General features: G+C 35.7%; 1 non-coding gene across 1 annotated transcript; it reads right to left on the bottom strand.

The window, feature by feature from the left end:
• Positions 1-12,457: 12,457 nt before the first annotated feature.
• On the bottom strand, positions 12,458-12,533 carry TRNAA-CGC (transfer RNA alanine (anticodon CGC)). The gene has a single exon. It is a non-coding gene; the product is annotated as a tRNA-Ala (tRNA).
• Positions 12,534-20,371: the final 7,838 nt, after the last annotated feature.

Here is a 20,371-nt window from a genome sequence, read left to right as displayed (position 1 = left end):
GAAACATTGTCTAGAAAAAATAATAATAAAGTGCATAATCAATTACCACAGCATGTAGGCAACAGCATCGCTGGGCTATTGGGAAGTTTCCAAAAAAATGAGTCTGAGTAAGCTCTTCTCTCTCTTGCTTATAAAACAAAGCTGATAAATGGATCCAGAAGTATCCCCGTGCTCTGGTTAGGGACAAGTGGGTGCTGAGAGGGCTAAAAGTTAAGGCAAGGGTTGGGATAAGGTCTAAAAGAACTCTTTTGGGGGAGGGGAAGTTGTAAGTGAGAAAAATGACCAGGACCATAGACAATAGCAACAGGTGCTGGAAAATCTCTCTGAAAAGCTGAAGGGACAAGTCTCCTCCCCAATTCATCAGTCCAGGCCCAAGAGTGGATGAACAAGTTGACAAAAAATATCTAGAACACCAACTGCCTCTAAGATACCGCACAATCTTGAAAGTAACAAAGAATCTTTTTATTCTCCCTGCACTTTTCCATTTTTTCCCCTCCCATTCAAGCAGTTAGCAGTTTCTCTGCTTCCTTGCCTGTGGATAGGTTTGTGAGGGGAAAGAAAGCATAGTCACCAACAAAACATCTATTTCTCAGCTATTATATCCTGAAGTCTAAACCCACTGAGGAAATTTTACAAAGTGCCTCTAAGGAAACAGTAAGGAGAGAGAAACTCCTTTGAAAGAAACAGCAAGAGGAAAAGAATTTATCTAATAGATGGAGTGGAGTCCAAAGTCCTGGCTGGGAAAAGAGAGTGGACTGTGAACCCAGAGTCAAGGAAAAGTGAGAAAAAATGAGAAAAATTCATGGAGAGATGAGCTAGTAAACAGTAGTCTATATTGCAGAATGAGCTGCTGTCCTGGATTGCATCAGAAAAGAGTACATCTCCTAGTGCACCTACATAGGAATACTGCTGTTCTATACATATAAATATGTATTACCCCTAAAACATCTATGTTTAATTCAAGTCATTGACAGGATATTCTTGAGCAAATATAGGGACTCATACAAAATACTAAATGTTTGTACCTTTTAGAACAATTTTTGAAATAAACACTTTCTTTTGCCTAAAATTTAATTGTTCATAAAATCTAATTAATATGGATATTCAAAATATTTTTTTCTCCAATTCAGGTCTTACAACATCCTGTTATTTTATCTGATAGAAAATAATAGCATCCCATATTTGTCTTCAAACTTTGGAATCTGACATATCTAATTGCCTAGAGAATTTTGGAGTTAATGAACACTTGGTTTAAAAACAGTTATATAGAGGTTCATTCTTTAGTTTATCTTGCTCAGTCCTATCTAAAGATGTTACTGCTATTAAGAAGACTGCCTCATTACTTAAAAAGAAATTGATTTACTGAGTAATTAAAGCAAACTAAATCTTCACCAACTCAGTGCAAATTATAAGTGAATTTTAACTTTAAACTTTGCACTTGTTTTCAAATGTAAAATACTGTTGCCATTTATATGTTTAATACAATTGGGTCTTAGTAATATTTTTTTTCCTTTCTTTTTTAAATTAAGTTTATTGGGATAACATTCATGAATGACATTATATAAGTTTCAGGTGTACAAGTCTATACTACAACATCTGTATATTTCATTGTATGTCCACCACCCAGAGTCTAGTTTCATTGTCACCATATATGTGATGTTCTTTACCCTCTTCATCCCCTCCCCAACTTCTCCTCTGGTAACCACCACACTGTTGTCTGTGTTTATGAGTTTAAGGTTTGTTTGTTTGTTTTTTCTATTTGCTTATTTCTTGTTTTCTGTTTTATATCCCACATATGAATGAGATTATATGGTGTTTGTCCATTGCCATCTGATTTATTTTGTTTGGCATGATATTCTTAAGGTTCATCCATGTTTTCACAAATGCCAATATTTTCTATTTAGTTTTAATTATTTTATTTTATTTTATTATTTTATTTTTTTGTATTTTTCTGAAGTTGGAAACGGGGAGGCAGTCAGACTCCCACATGTGCCCGACCGGGATCCACCCGGCATGCCCACCAGGGGGCGATGCTATGCCCATCTGAGGTGTTGCTCTGTTTCAACCAGAACCATTCTAGCACCTGAGGCAGAGGCCATAGAGCTATCCTCAGCACCCGGGCCAACTTTTGCTCCAGTGGAGCCTTGGCTGTGGGAGGGGAAGAGAGAGACAGAGAAGAAGGAGAGGGGGAGGGGTGGAGAAGCAGATGGGAGCTTCTCCTGTGTGCCCTGGCCAGGAATCAAACCCGGGACTCCCGCACACCAGGCCGACGCTCTACCACTGAGCCAACTGGCCAGGGCTTAGTTTTAATTTTATGTTTGTTTTCTCAGAGAAAGTAAAAGATACTAATAATGGGCACTGTTATTGAAATTAGCCATAGTGACAGAAGAAAGCTTGAAAGATCATAAATATAAATAAAATAATAGTTTAAAATCACATACAGACACACTTACTATCAGATCATAGGTTCTGTGTAAATTTTTAAGTACCTGGCAATGAAAATATGCAACAGTAATCTAATAGTAAATTTGTTTTGATATGGCACATAAATATATTCTCATACTTTTATTAATTCCTTTTATATATTCATTAAATTGTGAACAGTATAAGTAATCATTGAATCCTCTTTCACCTGCTGTGATCTGCAGCTCTTAGATGGTGTCATTTTTTAAACATATTAAGTTAAATTGAAAAGCAGAACATGAATATAGTTAAATGTTTCAAGAAAATAAAATCTCTTCCAGCCTGACCAGGCAGTGGTGTAGCGGATAGAGCATCAGACTGGGATGCAGAGGACCGAGGTTCGAAACCCTGAGGTAGCCGGCTTGAGCCCACGGTCTCTGGCTTGAGCCCAAGGTCGCTGTTTTCAGCAAGGGGTCACTCCATCTACTGTAACCCTCCGGTCAAGGCATATATAAGGAAGCAATCAATCAACAAGTAAGGAGCCGCAAGGAAGAATTGATACGTCTCATCTCTCTCCCTTCCTATCTGTCTGTCCCTATCTATTCCTCTCTCTGTCTCTCTTTGTCTCTGTCATACAAACAAAAAAACCCTCTTCCATAGTTCACTATGAAATTAAAAACATAAAAAATTAAATTAATAAGCCAATAATTTGAGAAAGTAAGAGATGCATAAATGTTTGTGTTCATATGTTCATATATTGTACATATTGTTCATATGTTCATATATTCAATATATATCTGTCCTTTAAAATTCAAACATATTAAAGGACAGATATATATTTATACATATAAATAACTATAGTAATTATTCCATTATAGTGGTATAATAAATATATTTGCAACAACAATAAATATTTATTTGGAAAGTATTATAATTTTGTGAAAACACAGTATACACAAATATCAAAACACTTAAGTGTTTATGTTGAATGTGATAGGTCTGAATGCTCTTTTTTTAAAAAATATTTTATTTATTTATTTATTTTTTTTTTAGAGAGAGAGGAGTGAGAGAGAGAGACAGAGAGAGAGAGAGAAGGGGGAGGAGCAGGAAGCATCAACTCCCATATGTGCCTTGACCAGGCAAGCCCAAGGTTTCGAACCGGCGACCTCAGTGTTCCAGGTCGACGCTTTATCCCACTGCGCCACCACAGGTCAGGCCTGAATGCTCTTTTTGACATTTTACATAGAAATTGACACTTTAAATATGCTCTGAAAAGTTTACACAAAGTAGGAATAATTTTATGTATTCATTTATATCAGAAATTTCAATAAAATTAAGTTTAAAAAATATTTTACACTATGTTTATTTTCGTGAGAACTTAAAGTGATTAGTTTTTTCCCACAACTTGCTTCATTGTTCAGTATAATTTACTTCTTAAAATAGAAATTTGATTCACTTTTAATATTTAGTAAGCATTTAATATCTAAAATACATTACTATAATACTGACAATTTTGATTTAAAATACTACTTGTTTAATAATGGCTAATCTTAAGAATATATTCTATTTTTTTAATTTACAGAATCATTCTAATTATAGTAGAGAGAGTTCTTATATACTCCACAACTAGTTTCAGCTACTATTTAACATTAATAAGGTCTATCTGAGCACAATTCATGAACTAATATTGATATACAGTCATTGATTAATATCCAGACTTAATTCAAATTTCCTCAATTGTTATTTATCTGTTTCTTAGAAAGTCACACCAAAGAAATTCGTATTCATAGATGAAAGAGTTCTCTTAAATGTGTGCTTACAAGAATCCCCTGAGGTAACTCTGAAGTGGTCTTTCTTTATTCTAACATCTAATAAATTAAACTGAGTAATTTAAGGCAAAAAAAAACACAAAACAACAAAAAACCTGAGCACTAAAATAAAAAAGAATATGTTTAGTTTGATGTGATAAAATGTAGCTTCAGATTTATAAAGCTTTGTTACAGTTGAAGTTATGCTTTGGTGATAGAGAAGCATACACCATTGTGAAAATTTTAAATAGTCATTAGAATTGACCCATTCCTCCCAATGCTGCTGAATACCTTGGCTTCAAGAATATACATGACCTATGGAACCAAATTCATAAAATCCTCTCTAAGACCAAGTTTCCTCAATTTAGCACCTATGTTTCCTTCTATGTGATTTATTGTTTCAGGTCTTATATTTAAGTCATTGATTTGTTCTGAGTTAATTTTTGTATATGGGGACAAAAAGTAGTCTAGTTTCAGTCTTTTGTATCTGGCTTTCCAGTTCTCCAAGGACCGTTTCTTAAAGAGGCTTTCTTTTCTCCATTGATGTTTTTGGCTTTTCTGTCAAAATTTATTTTTAAGGGAAGTAGAGGCAAAATAAATGAATGGTAGTTTAACAAACTGAAATCTTTCTGCATAGCAGAAGAAACCAACAACAAAACTAAAAGGCAACCAACTGAATGGAACAAGATATTTGCAAACAACAGCTTTGACAAGGGCTTAACATGCAAATATATAAAGTACTCATACAACTCAAAATCAAAAAAACAATCCAAATAAAAAATGGGCAAACAAACCGAACAGACCCTTCTCCCAAGAAGACATAGAAATGGCCAACAGATGTATGCAAGTATGCTCAATGTCACTACCTACAGTGGTACCTTGAGATACAAATTTAATTTGTTCTGTAACCGAGCTCGTAAGTCAGTCAACTCATATATCAAACTGCCGATACTGGACCCGTGCGCCAATGTGCCAACTAGCAGCAGCTTCCCGAATCACGACTCATATCTCGGAATTTCGCTCAGATCTCGAACAAATATACGAACCGAGTTGCAGCTCGTATCTTAAAAAAATTCAGCCCTGGCCGGTTGGCTCAGTGGTAGAGCATCGGCCTGGCGTGCAGGAGTCCCGGGTTCGATTCCCGGCCAGGGCACACAGGAGAAGCGCCCATCTGCTTCTCCACCCTTCCCCCTCTCCTTCCTCTCTGTCTCTCTCTTCCCCTCCCGCAGCCGATGCTCCATTGGAGCAAAGATGGCCTGGGCGCTGAGGATGGCTCTGTGGCCTCTGCCTCAGGCACTAGGATGGCTCTGGATGCATCAGAGTGACGCCCCAGATGGGCAGAGCATCGCCCCCTGGTGTGCATGTCGGGTGGATCCCGGTCAGGCGCATGCGGGAGTCTGTCTGACTGCCTCCCTGTCTCCAGCTTTGGAAAAATGCAAAAAAAAAAAAAAAAATTGTATGAAGGTCTGTTTGTATTTCAAGGTACCACTGTGTTAGCAAAATGCAAATCAAAAATACAGTGAGATATCACCTCCTCATACCTGTTAGAATGGCTGTTATCAACTCGACAGGAAATAAAAAGTGTTGGAGGGGTTGAGAAGAAAAAGGAACTCTCATTTACTATTAGTGGAAATACAAACTGGTACAGCCACTATGAAAACAGTATGGAGGTTCTTCAAAAGATTAAAATACAGTTATCATGTGACTCAGCAATTCCTCTTCTGGGTATCTACCCCCAAAATTGAAAACATTTATCTGCCAAGATATATGCACTTCTGTGTTCATTACAGCAATATTCACAGTGGCCAAGACATTATAGCTACTAAAGTGTCCTTTGATAGATGACTGGATAAAAAAGTTGTTGTACATATATACAATGGAATACTACTCAATCACACACACACAAAAAAATGAAATGCTGCAATTTGGGATAACATGCTTGGATCTTGAGAATATCATGGTAAGTCAAATAAGTCAGACAGAAAATGTCAGGAACCACATTATTTCACTGCCAGAGGAAAGAGGGCTGGAGGCGTGTATGGCCAGTATCCGTAGCCACCATCACAGACACCTGGCCCGTGCAAGTTCCCATTTAATTCAGAAAGATCATAATCAAACAATGGAGCCAAGAACTGGTGGGCCATTACCTTTTATTCTAGACTCATACCGGCCAACAAGTAAAAAACAAATACACAGGGCACCAAAATGCACTCACATGTTCTTCCAGTTCCACAACAGGGGAATCTTTCTGGTTTTCCTAGAATCAAAGGCCCCACCAGCCTTATTCACCTTTGTTCCCCATCTCCTTCTCTCTGCAGGCCTCCATCTTGGCTGCCTGCCTCCTCTGCTACTACATGGTCTCTCTAACCTGCAACAACTTGGTCTCCAATCCCTTCTCTGCATCAATGTGTCTCTTTTCTCAAAATGGCCTCCTAGCTCTACCTTTTAAAACCTTTTGGCACAAAAGCTCCTCCTCAAGCACACATTAGCATAACTAAGCCCTTTCCCAAGTGGGAAGGTAATCAGCACCATCACAAAGCAGCAGCATCACATGAACAGCAGCCATTTTTAACAAACTGAGCATAAAAATCACAATTTACAGACTTATTTGCCCAACAAGGAGTTAGTAAAAAGTAAAGGTGATTAAATTCATGGAGAAAAAAATTTGACTGTGAGTTGTGGGCACAAAATGCAATATAAATATACATGCATTATCATGTTTCATAGAAATGTGCATTTGAAACCTATATAATCTTATTAAACAATGTCACCAAATTAAATTGAATTTAAAAATGTACTCAGCTTAATGTTATTGATTCCAGGGGAATAACAAAAAAAATATTTAAAGTAAATCTGTTATAAGTAGGATGCTCAATTTAAAAACTTGTTTATTACTATAATTTTTGAAAATATATAAACAACTTTATTTTGTAATGTGTGTCTTCACCATTAAACAGGAAATTGTTTTCTATCAGAAATTCCACATTAATTAATTTCTAATTATTATTGTATTGTTCTGATTCCTACAATTATGAGAATAGTGAATTAGGTCTGTGCCATAATTGAGAAAAGATGAATGAGAAATAAACTGCATGCCACTGAATATTTAAACTTTTACTACAGTTAAATTTATGAAATTCAGATATCATAGTATCCAATCTAGTTCTTCCTCCACACAATAGCTCTAGTAATATATACATTATTAGATATATTGTAAGAAAACTTCTTTCACGTATGCTTTAGCATTGTGCTAACTCCCACAACTGATGTCAGATTTATTAAGTCAACTTTATTTATTTTAATTTGTAGACCTATGCTTAAATACAGCAATGAGTCAATGGATCTAGGAATTCAGGATGTGAGAGATAGATAGGGATGGAAGAAGAGAGAGAGAGAATAAATACAATGAAGGCATCCCTGATTATTTTCAATTATTGTTTGATATAAGCTGACTTCTCTCCCTCATATCGCGGCAAGCTTTCCCCAGAAATTTCTGGATTTGCCTATAAGAAAATTAGTGCCACTAGTTCTTAATCTTTTGGCCATACAGAATGGTACAAGGTGTTCTTGGTTTAGCAAATTTTAAATCCCACCATCTGTTCGAAATTTTTATATGAAGCCTCCCTAGCATCTCAAAATCAGGATAGTGAGCAGAGTTATACAATGCCATATGGAAAATATAAAAAGATCTAAAAAGAATCATGGCAGCATGGCAGACCTTGTGATTTTTAAAAGCACTGAAAAATATGAAAAATACATTTTTATGTGAACTTCTTTAAAAATTTACAGGCTGGCTCAGGTATTTTTTGCTTACCTTGATCATTGAAAATAAAAGTAAACGTGCAAGTTGAATTATATGGTCATGAGTACAATTATTCTGATATAGCAAAATAGCCTCAGCTACCTAACCTGACCTTTAAGAAGCTTGCATAACTTGCATTTTCTCCATTTCTGCAGTCTCACATTTGGTGCACTAACAGCCACACTAAATTATTGCTGCACCTGCTAGTAACTCTGCCATCCTGTGCTTTAACTATCTTCTTTTCTCCTTTCTCTTCTCTTTCTTTGCTAAGGCTTATTGAGCACCAACTAAGTGCCAGGTGTTCAGGAGAATGAAAAATGGACATGCGACAGGCTCTCATCATGATTTTAGAAGCAGGAGTCATGGCCTAACCATAAAGAATATGGTAAAGAAATGATAGGGTCCTGCGGTTCTGGGCAGGTTTTTGAAAAATAAAGTGAATGAAAACTCTAGTCGTGAATCTGTATCATTACCTGGTTTTCCTCTCCTGTGAAGGGAATAATGTGCAGTTTGGGAAAATCCTTGCTTTTGAAATTCTTGCTTCCCTTTCTTCACCATTCATCTAATTTCTGCTCTGCCTTTATCTACTCTCCTCTGTGTATTTTGTTCCTTCTGACCTATTAGTTTCACTTCCATAGGACCTGAGCATTCTCAAGTACCCCCCACCAATAATGAGAAAAACAAAATACAAATGAAAAGCCATTTCTGTGATCCTACAACCACTACACCTATTAATTACACAATCTTTTCTTCTATTATTCTCATAAATTTTTTGTTTCTTACTATTGCCACTTACGTATGCCCAACTCACTTCTCATTTTACTACCTATGGCTCCAATACTAACCACATAATTCATGTGTACACATATGAAAGTCAACAATTGCCAACTGTGACAGATCATTTTTCAGTTGAATTTATTAAATAACCCAGATGCATTTGCTATATTTTCTACAATCTTTTGTAACCCACTGCACGAACCGATACTATCGGCTCTCATCACTTTCTATTCTATCTGCTTATATTTGAACATTTGTTATCTTTAATTTATATAGCATGCAAATATGTCCTATAACTTTATTTTAACTTTTCATAATTAAAACTGTTCTAGATTTCAACTTTAAAACAAGACTTTAATGTATCTTTAAGTAACATAAAATATTTTATTGACAAAATATTCAAATATGATGACTTTGTTCCTTATAAAATCCTTCTCTAATATTCTTTACTGTTGTTAGTGACACCAAGTCATCCAAGCTAACCTCTTGGGGAACCAAGGTGCCCCCTCTGTTGAAGACTTTCTTTCTTCACTTTTACAACTTACTGGTTGCTAAGCTGTCATACATTTATCTTCTATATTCTCTTAAATATATTTCCTTATGTTTATTACCATGTTATTTATTTATATTCTATTTATCATCTGACCATCTATTTATCATCTTCCTATACATAACTATACATAAATATTTTTCCAATTACTGCCGAGTATAAATAACATCACATCTGCCCTAGTCCATTTGGGATGCTATAATAAAATACGATAGACTAGGTGACTTACAAACAACATGAATTTATTTCTTTGATTTCTGGAGGCTGGAAGTTTGATATCAGGATGGGCGCCAGCATGGTCAGGTGACAGCTCTCTTTTTATATTAGACGTTTCTATATATCTTAACATAACGGAAAGGGCAAAGGATCTCTGTTGGGGGTCTCACTTGTAACAACATTGATTGTACTCTCATCACTTAGGATCCTCTCAACAGCTCTTCTCAATCTTTATACACTTATATTGGGTATAAGAATTTTAACATATGAATTTTGAGAAATATAAACATTCAGATCATAATGATTTTTTTTCCTTATATAACAACAAATTAGTGCTTCCTATAGCTGTCAGAATAACTCACTAGATAGAGCCTTTCCATGACATTAACAACATGCTCCTGAATCTGGTCTTACCAATATATTATGAACAATACACAAAAGTGTCTGTATTAATCCTAATTCACACATTATGCTAAATCTTTTTAATTCTTATCCATAACCCTTATTGTATTCCATCTCTTCCTTATTTTGTATTGTTTTCTCGGCCAGGATTTTCCTTCCCATATTTCTTGATGAGCATAATTCTTACTTAATGCTTTTGATTCATATCTGGTTAGATGTCATTGCCTGAGGAACCATTCCATGCCTCAACCCTCCCCTGACCCCAACACAACAAGACTGAATAAACCTAGATACTGCTCAGGCTTAATTATAAACACTTCTCTTTTTTTATTCACTTCTAAATTTTATAACAATTTTATATGAGAATCTTTCCTAGTATATTCTGAATTCCTTTGGGAATTGAGATTTAATATTACTTATTATTTTTTTCTCTGTATAGCAATTTACAGGTGCTCAATACATACATAGATCTTAAATTTAAGCAATATGTGTATGAGAATTTTTTTAAATAAATGAAACATGGCATTGTAATAAAGGTAGAGAGGTGGGAGCTTAGGACCCTGGTTATTGGGATTTAAAAAATGTAGAAGTGTTACTGGGATTATGACACAGTTCCATTCAAATGACAGTGATGTTAACACAAATTTTGGTGTAAGTCAAAACACACCCTCGTCTAAGCCACTTACTTATCTGAACACATCTGTAAAATCATAATCTAGGACATAAAAACACAACTAAACCACAGAGAAAGAAAAAATACATAAATATACTGTACTGTACACTGTATTATATTAACAGAAAAAAAAATGAGTATAAAAATATCCCTTACCTTTATTCCTGTGGTTGGCTTGCACACTGGAAGGTGGGAGAGAGTGACCTATTGGGAGGAGGAAGCTGGAGAGGCAGGAGAACCTGCAGAAGGTGCTGGAGATACTGGGTCAAGTGAATCAGGATTCCTAAGGAGCATGCAGGAGATGCTGAAGTTGATTCTACCTGTGTTACAGGTGTTTCATCTCAAGAAGCAGCTGATGTAGAGAGTACAGGATCTGTGTAGGCCTCTCTACCTCTATACAGAATCATTCTAGGCTAGTCTGGAAGGTTAATGACTTCTTCTATTCCAATATCTGCCTATAGCATTGCAAGGCATCCATAACAGCTCTGTAGACCTTACTGACTCTGTCATCACTGGGGTCCTCAGCCTGAGATTTTGCCACCCCATCCTCTACCATATAAAAAGCTCTGTCAAACCCTTGGTAGTACATCTCTTGGGTTCTGGGGTTTCTATCTCTTCCTTTAATCAAGTGCTTCTCCAGCTGAATGAGCTCCTCAGCAGACAGCTACTCTCCCTGTGATGTCAGTAACTCTGTGACATCCATTATGATGGCTTTTCTCTTTTTCAAAGCATTACCATCTGAAGACTCTGACTTTCATTTAGGAGCCATGATAAAGGCCAAAAAGTCAAAAAACAAAGCAACGCAAACTGAACACTTGCACATTTAATAGTCCAAAAATGGCATAGGTAAACGTATTGAGGGTCACCAACTCCCTCGTTCATATGCCACATTACTGCATATTCTTCCACTGCACACAACCAAACTATTGTATTTCTCCATGTATAAGACACACCTTAATTTTGGGGCTTGAAATTTTAAAAAAAATGTATTACATAAAGTTATTGAACTCGTTTTTTTTATCATAAATTTATACAACTCCTCATCACTGTCAAAACTCTCATCCATTATCTTGTTTTCATCTGTGTCTGATGATGAATCACTGTCTTCATAAACTGCTTTGTCCTCAGTGCCATCTATGGCACTTGAAATGCCACAACCACTGTATAAGATGTTTTTGAAAGAGAGTATGTCTTATACATGGAGAAATACAGTAGTTTGCCTACATAGTCTGTAAGTACAACACTAATGGCATGAGCTGAAACACTCATGTCTAAATTTTTTTAGGTTTTTATGGGATTGAGCATTGTAAACTCAAAATGTCATATGTTGAGACTGATGTAACCCAAGGACACCCTGTATTCATTATTTCTACTTCAACTAGTCATCAGGTTATCACACATTAACAGACTTGAAAAAATAGCAAAGTGATTTAAATAAATTATTTTGTAAAAGACAAGTTATTTTATTAACTTAACTATAGCAATGTTTTATTTTTTATGTATATAAACCAAGTGATCTAACCATTTAAAAAAAATTTTTTTTGTATTTTTCTGAAGTTGGAAATGGGGAGGCAGTCAGACAGATTCCCACATGCACCCGACCAGGATCCACCAGGCATGCCCAGCAGGGGGAGATGCTCTGCCCATCTGGGGCTTTGCTCTGTTGCAACCAGAGCCATTCTAGCACCTGAGGCAGAGGCCACAGAGCCATCCTCAGCGCCCGGGGCAATTTTGCTCCACTGGAGCCTTGGTTGCGGGAAGGAATAGAGAGACAGAGAGGAAGGAGAGGGGGAGGGGTAGAGAAGCAGATGGACGCTTCTCCTGTATGCCCTGGCCAGGAATCGAACCCGGGACTTCTACATGCGAGGCCGACGCTCTACCACTGAGCCAAGTGGCCAGGACTATGATCTAAGCATTGATTGCTACAGATTAAAAATAAATTTTATTCAGGATTAGCACAGGCTATACTAAACCAGAGTCACTTTTATTAGAGAATTTTGCAGCAGAATTTGCCCACCAATAAAAGAAGCAGTGACAAACTAATTAACAAAGTCAGAAGTATATTAAAAAGAAGTTCAGAATATAAAATAAATAAGGACAGAAGGATTTAATTTGGTTTTCATAAATGTAGCTTAGATATTTGGGATAAGTATTTATCACAAGGATACCTCCTTATCTTCTTTTGTCCTCACAAGAATACAAGAATAACCACTCTGGTTTTTTTTACATATTCTTCTGGAGATTTCTGCTTGTTATAATCTGCATATAATCATCACATCATGTAAATTATCTAACTTCAATTTATGAATTATATTAGCAATGATTTGGGAAATATCTGTTACGTTGTTTGAGAGAAACTTTGTAAAAGATTGCTTTGTTCAGGCTCTGTGTAATGAGATTATTTAAGGTAAAAGAGATCATGCTGATAATTCAATTTAAATATAGTTATTTTGATTATATCATTAACACATGTGCTCGTATTATGGGTAAAACATAAAAAGCCATAGGAAAGACCCCCTAGTACAAAATATGGTACATGCTTCACACTTATGTAATTTGTTTTGTTTCTGCACCTGAGCTGAGCTACTCCTGAAATTATAAAAGTTATACCTGCCCCCACAAATGATGGTTTAAAAAGCCACTGACAGAATGAGAGCTTAAAGGATAGTTTTGAGGTGACATTTTTAGCTAAAACCTCTGAAGTATCTAATAGAAAATTAATTTCAAGAAATAGTCTTTCTAAGATTGAAGTTTTTAAAGTACTACTTAAAAATAAAGAACTTTTTTTACTACTTACTGTTTAAAACATTTTTCAAAATGAGAACCTGGAAAAACGAGTGTCCCCACCTACATATTTCCTGAATTAATTACTGAATTTTATCGTACTTCATTTACGCTTGGTTTACGCTGAAACATTTCATTGGAAGTAAATATCTACCATAGGGGTTCCATTTCACTTTTTCTTTCTCTTGGATTATTATATTTAAATTATCAGCATGATGCTTTTCATTTTAGATTACCTCATTTTTGAGGAGAGTCAACAAAGAAAGCTTGAAAACATTGTATCAAACTGCTGCTTTGATATTCAAATTTTGATTCAGATAACTTCATAATGAAAGAAATATATGCAGATTATTACTATTCTTTCTGTAGTATACAAAGAGAGAGAAGTCAAACAGTCAATATGAGGAGGAGGAATAGAAAATGGACCATGTACTTAATGAATGGTCACTGAACGTATATGGTAATATCTTTCACTGTTTCAGACTCAATGTATATTCCTTTGTTTTACTTAAGCATGTGTGTTATATAGTACATGATCCACCCTGCTACATATATACACACACAAACACACACACACACACATAGGCATATATGTGTCTGTGTGTGAGTATGTACACATACACACAGACACACATATATGGGCAAGATCCTTTATTCTTTGGAAGGAAAGTGGTGTGTGTATAAGCTATTAGAGAAAAGCTTCAGCTTTAGCTCTGGGGAACCTACCACACAAGGTGATAAACTCAGCACAGGCAATGAAGATAATTTTTCTCTTGGTAAGGAAGTAATCCTGGCCCTAGGCTCTTATTCTTATATGGTCAAGAGAGGGTGAAAAGACTGTATATACTATCTTCCCCAAAATTATATATAGAATCTTGCTGATGTAGAGTTAGAAGGTATAGCCTAATAACTGGATGTTGCGATATCTATTTCGGCGGTAGTCCCATCCTTTCCTAACATGACTCACAAAAATTTAGACAGAGAACCTGCATGAACTATACAACATGGACTTGTCTTTAGACTCATCTGATTATACCTGCAGTGCTGAATCTGCAAACAGTAGAGGCCAATGGAGAGTACCCACTGAGGCAGAATTCACCAGGACCAAGAACCATCCTTTCATCTGCCAGCAGGTTGAGACCTTTTTGTGGTTTTTGTTTGTTTGTTTGTTTTGTTGTTGTTGTTGTTGTTATTGTCTTGAGATTTTATTTATTGGTTTTAAAGAAAGGAGAAAATGAAAGAGAGAGAGAGAAGGGGTATCGGAGCAGGAAGCATCAACTATAGTAGTTGTTTTTCATTTGTGCCTTGATCAGGCAAGCCCGGGCTTTTGAACCAGTGACCTCAGCACTCCAGGTTGACTCTCCATCCACTGCACCACTGCAGGTCAGGAGTGGCCCTATGGTTTTGAGGAGGCAGAGGAAGAGGATTGTTTTCACCAGAATGGAAGTTTGTTTGGGGTTTGGGTTTGCCTTCCTTTCCTGCTACACTTCAGGTAGCCCAACCTTGTCTGAACTTGCAAAATGGCTTATTCACAACATTGTTTCATTAAGAGAGAGCTGGGGAAATGTAGTCACACAAAGGGCATTCACTAAATTTATCACAAACCCCATCCTCCAGAAACAGCTGACCTCATGCACCATGAATGACTTATTCAGTCTTCAATTACTGCACTAGCTGAAAGTCAATTCTCAATTACTTTAGAGTTCTTCTATACAAGTTATATTATATGCTGTGATTGATAAACAACATATGAAACTCTTTTGTTTATATCCAGAAACAATGGCCAAGATCAGGGTGAGGCAAGTGAGATAGGGTTGTTCAAGTGTAGGATTTGATACAGTTTTTTATTAATATATATATTTTTAATATTTATTTTATTGAATTTGGATAGGAAGAGAGAGAGAGAGAGAGAGAGAGAGAGAGGAACATCACTCTTTTCCTGTTGTATGTGCTGTAGCCAGTAACCAAACTTGCAGCCTCTGTGCTACAGGATGATGCTCTAACCAACCAAACTATCCAACCATGGTAGTTTGATAGTTTTTATTTAAATGTTTGATATTTTTCCATCATATTTTACTCTGTGACTTTAAAAATATTTGCTTAAAAACTTATATCTTAATTACTGAGTGTTTCAACTTTTTTTAAATTCTTTACTCCAGCAAAGTGTTTCACTTACGTCTTTATTCAAAATTAATTTAATTAAGGTGACACTAGTTAATTAAATATACAGGTTTCAGGTGCCCAATTCTACAGACTTACCCCTTTCTTGTCCCAGATCTGACAGAAGCTGAGACGTATAAGGGGACTAGTCTCTCAGTATAACAAAAATCTACTTGCAGAGTTTTTCTTTCTATTCTCACAACCTTGGCCTCTGCTCATCAAGTGATCTTATTTACCAAGGAAAAAATTTCTTACATCAGAAAACTTATCAATTATACTAATAAAGTAGCTTTTTTTGGCATCTCAAAGTGTTGTATAAGTAACCCTATATAGAGAAATATATAGTAAGCCAAGCTGAGAATATTGTCATTAATTACTATATGGATATTAAGTAGCTACTACAAAAGGGCTGCATGAAGGACTATGTATGGAGTTCATAGGATTCATCTGAACTCATCCTAGGATGTTCATATTCTACAGCAGACATTATAGGCAACAATACCAAATCAATGAAGGGAGGATTGGTAAGAATTGATAACTTTTAAAAAACAGTGTAGGCAACCAACCAGAAAAAAATTATAACCAAAATACCAAGTGAAGGCATGTATAATATGTAATGAATCTTGAAAAGGGAAATGCTCTAGAAATGTAGTATGTATGTGTATATATGTGTATATGCTTTTTCCCTTTTATTTTTTTATGTGGGTTATTTACTGTTTATTTATATAATTTGGATCAAAGGTTATCTGACTATGAAGAACCAAGTTCTGGATCTAATGGGGAGGACTCTATGTTGCACAAATAGTGACCAGAAGCACTTGATATAATCTTTTTTCTGATTTCAGGAAGAGTGCAAGCATCTTGATTTGTGTTATGCATAGTTGCTTCAGGTCATTGGAGACATGTGTTATAATAAAAGTTAAATATGGGTCAAGAAGTGAAAATTGGTAAGGAGTGACAAAAGACATGATTCTTTAGTCCAATGTCCATTTGCTTTCAGGTATAGATATTGCCACCTACCCACTCCTACTATTTTTTGCAGGATAGTTGACCTTAGAGGATGTGTTTCATAGACTCCCATGTGAAATGACTTATAGCTAGCTATATTCAACCAATTATAAACTGATAGAAAAGAAACCAGGGACACCCTCTTTTTCTTTCTTCATACATGAAACCAGTTTATCAGATTTCATTTCTGATAGAGCGAGTTTGCATCTACGGCTCCAGCCCTCACTATACAGACCTGCCATGATGCAGCTTCCGTAGGCTGATTCTTGCTACTGATCTCTAGTAACATATCCTTTTTCAATTTTCCCTTCAGCTGGATAGTACTCCTTCTTTTGGTTATCTCTTGCTTGTTTAATGATATCATGGCTTGATTTATCCATCACTTTACAACCAATGTCATGCATTAAATTGCATATGATATAAATACACAAAGTACACTCTGTTGAATTCTCATAAATAAGGGAAGAAACAACAAGATACTAGGATGAATGAATGTATGTCTTAGTGGTGCAGAAGAATTATTGGAATCATATCAGAGGGTGTAATCCAGAAGAGAGGAAGATGACAGTGAAATGTTTAAAACTGAGAATAGGGGAATTTTTAAATTATTGATAACATCTATCAAGTTTAAGAATGGAAATTAGTGTCAGAGATACCTGGAAGAAAGTGTTATTTGTGGGAAAAGAGGAATTGGAACTGAATGTCAGAATACTTTGGATGGATAGTGAAATCACTGAGAACTTGAACAGGACTAGTGTTGTTGAAATTGCATAAGAATAAGATCCTCAAGGGCTGATAGTACCGACTGAGGACATGGGGACCTCAACCTAAATGTGTAAGTAGTATGAAGGCACTGGATTTAAAGCTAAGGGTGGGGTTGTTTGGGGAAAGAGAAGAATGTTCTAAAAGCAGCAATAAAGGATATTGAAGATAGATCTTCACTTTTAAACTCCTAAGTTACAAAAATATGAGAAAAAATAGCACTTTAGAAATCTGCAAGGAAAGCAGTATCTTTAGGGGAGATCAAGGTTTAATTAGAATAAGATGTTGAGGAGAATATCAGAGAGCATGTTGAGAATATGTGATAATTCACTGATGTATTGGCGACAAATAGCAAAAAAAACTCAGTGGAAGGATTTCAGAATTAAGAGACAGTGGAAATGTGGGTCAGTAAAGCAGATGTATAGACACTAATAGAAAAAATAGTAGTCCAAGGAATAAGAGATAACCTGACATTTTTTGTGTCTTAAAAAAATTAATTAGATGGGGTAAAAGGGTTTTTATTTATTGGTCACAAAGCAGATGTTAGAGTTGTGGCTGTGAGTACTGATGGTGGATAGGGTGAGAGGGAATAGAGATGAGTAGTTGATATAGAGAACAGAAGTTTCCTCTTCAGTTCTCCTCATGAAAGTATGGAATCTGGGAGACAGATGATTCTAATCAGAGTGTCTGATTAGTTCTAATAGAACTCCTGGCCCTGGCCAGTGACTCAGTGAATAGAGCATTGGCCCAGCATATGTACGTACAGGGTTTGATTCCAGTCAGGGAACACAGGAGAAGTAACCATCTGCTTATCTGCCTTCCCTCCTCCTTCTTTCCTTCATCTCCTCCAGCAGCCAATGGATCAATTGGTTTCAGCATGGACCAGATACCTCTGTTGAAGGCGTCAGCCCCAGGCTCTAAAAATAGCTTGGTACTAGAGCATCATCTCTAGGTGGGGTTACCAGGTGGATCCCAGTTGGGGTACATGCAGGAGTCTGCCTCACTATCTCCCTTCCTTTCACCTAAAAAAAAAAAAGGTCTTGGCCGGTGTGCTCAGTGGTAGAGCATCAGGCCCAACAAGTAGAAGTTCCAGGTTTGATTCCTAGTCAGGGCACACAGGAGAAAAGACCAACTGTTTCTCCATCCCTTCCCCTCCCCCTTCTATCTCTCTTTTCTCTTTCCCTCTTGCAGCCATGACTCGATTGGTTCAGTGAGTTGGCCCTGAGCAATGAGGATAGCTCTGTGGAGCCCTAGCCTCAGGTGCTAAAAAAAAAATAGTACAGTTACTGAGCATCATCCCAGGTAGGGGGCTTGCCAGGTGGATCTCAGTCAGGGCACATGTAGGAATTTGTCTCTGTCTCCCCTACTCACATTTTTTTTTTTTTTAAAAAAGAAGAGTGTATAAAACTCCTTTACTCTGCCATTACTCTTGTTTGTGGCATTGCAGTGAGTCACTTCAGTTTCTCCCAATTTCCTGGTATTACCTTTGCTGTGATCTGACATATATTACTTAACTCTTCTCATACATAATCAATTTTTTAGTACTTATGAGTTATTCATAAAAACTGCAAATATCGGTCATACTTAACCTGATACTTTCAAAAATAAGTAATGCAAAATATTGAAAGAATTTTTTTTTAATTTCACCATCTAATAGTGTCTGCTTTTAGTGGTTTACAATTGAAATTGTTAAAAAAAAAAAGATCAGGTCATTATCAAACTGGTCCATTATTTTACCATTTACAAACTTTAATTTTGTTTTCCTGATCTTTTTTTACTATTAGATACTTCCAGCTACACATAGGGATTTGTCATCTAGAAATCCAGGTGGCACCAGGACAATAAGCCATTCATCAAAATATGGTTGACACTTCTGTAAACCTGTAATTAGCCTCATTCCTGCCAAGATGACTTCCCAATATACACTTAGAATTGTTATAAGATTAGGATTTTATAAAATCCCTACTGAAATTTTATAAAATTATATTGTCCAGCCTCTGTCAGTATTTGAATAAGCAGAGTATCTGTATTTGCTATCATGTTATGATTTTGTTTAATTTGTTTTGTTTAATCTGATTATTAATTACATATTTTGCTAAATATATGGGATGCAAAGATAAATTAAAAACTCTCTTGAACATGAGGTATTTTAATAATGGCTTTTAAGATGCTACCCATATTATTAAGCCCATAGACTTCTCTGAAGAAAAGCATTTATTAATTCATTCACTAATATCTTCAAACATCTATGTGTTTATTAATGTGCCCGGCTATATAAATACACCAGAAATAATAATATGTTATTCTATGTTTTTAAAATCTATTCTTAAATCTATAACTTTTATTTGTCTAATTTTATTCTTTTTCGATTGTTCTCATTATATAGTGCTACACTATAATTGAAATAAAATTCGATATGAATGACCAACCAAATATAATACTTTCTATCCACAAATACATTCTTAATTTATTGGCTTAACACCTAGAATAATACATGAGTGTTTTTATTGAATAGACTGTGTTGCTTTTACCTACACACAGTTATTATAATTTCTGGGTCAAGTAGTTAAACAAATGATAAGTTTCTAAATCATGCAAGCTTTCAGAGAAATTTGCACATTCCCCAACAGTTCAGCTGCTTCAAATGTATAAAAAGACATAACTTATTGCATAATTTTAAAGAATAATTTTGTGAATAAATTTTCCATTTTAACTTAAAGAAAATTCATGTTTGCAGAACTTTGGTAAGTAATCCAGGAGCTGCCATCCTGGGATTTTTAGATATGATAAAAACTTTGGTCTAGAATTTAATTAGTTGGATGTGAATCAAAATGACTTTTTTAGAAGGGAGATAATCAACCCTTGTGATACATACATCTAAGCACTCTGCAGAGTTGCCAAATGTTCCTGCTCCGTGATTGTTACCAATTACATTATTTTTAGAAATGCATATTTTTTATTTTACTATATCCATATTAATAATCTTATTGAATATTTTTTCTAATAGTAAGGTTGGACAACTTTTT

The sequence above is a fragment of the Saccopteryx bilineata genome, chromosome 2, assembly GCF_036850765.1.
Source record: "Saccopteryx bilineata isolate mSacBil1 chromosome 2, mSacBil1_pri_phased_curated, whole genome shotgun sequence".
Classification (NCBI taxonomy): domain Eukaryota; kingdom Metazoa; phylum Chordata; class Mammalia; order Chiroptera; family Emballonuridae; genus Saccopteryx; species Saccopteryx bilineata.
This window is presented reverse-complemented; position numbering and strand designations above follow the sequence as displayed.